The following is an 862-nucleotide window of genomic DNA, read 5'->3' on the forward strand; positions in this document are numbered from 1 at the left end:
AAAAATGAACAAACTTCAAGCATATTTTAATATTTTGCCCTTTTGTGTGAGCAATAAGCTTTCCATTAATGATCCCTGTAACCTAAAACAAGGAAAAAAGCAAGGTTGTACTTTCAAAGGAGCAAAGCTGACTAATGACACACCAGCCAGTGTGCACATACACACACATACTAAGTTTCTTTCATCATTATTCTGAAAATCTGAAACATGAGAGCAGTTTTCTATGAATGTCGGCTAATCTACAGGACAGTGCCATGCTAGTCTGGTGACACTACATTTCCCATGAGCAATCAAAACTTCATGAGAGCTATCAGTTGTTTAACACTGCCATGCAGTGGTGGAAGAAATACCCAGACTTACTTAATTAGTAATCATAATTACAAAAGTAACTAGTGTCAAATAAATGTAGAGAAGTATGATTATGGCTTCCAAAATGTAGTAGAGACTATGTATAAAGTAGTATAAGATACAAATATGTCAGTAAGTAAATCATATGATTACATGTTAGATTGAAATGTATACATGAAGTATGAGTTAAAAATACTGCAATAAGAGGTTTCTCAGGGAACATCAGTAGCATAAATTTAACTAGGTGGAGAAATAACTTAAAAGGGCTCAATGAGTGACACATTACATTGAAAACCTAAATCTACATATTAGTATATGCTGTGCTCACCAAATAAGTATTCACAGTATGGTGGTATACTTGAATTTCACCTAATGAGATATAAATAAGTGATGGTTTGGAATTTTGCATTGTAAACCTCAGGAACAGTCTATTTAATGGTGCTTTAAAAACCATATAACAAATATCATGCAGTGTGTTTGTGCGGCTGCCGGTGGGAAACCCGTTCGTCATCAT

This window comes from Chaetodon auriga, chromosome 15 (assembly GCF_051107435.1).
Source record: "Chaetodon auriga isolate fChaAug3 chromosome 15, fChaAug3.hap1, whole genome shotgun sequence".
Classification (NCBI taxonomy): domain Eukaryota; kingdom Metazoa; phylum Chordata; class Actinopteri; order Chaetodontiformes; family Chaetodontidae; genus Chaetodon; species Chaetodon auriga.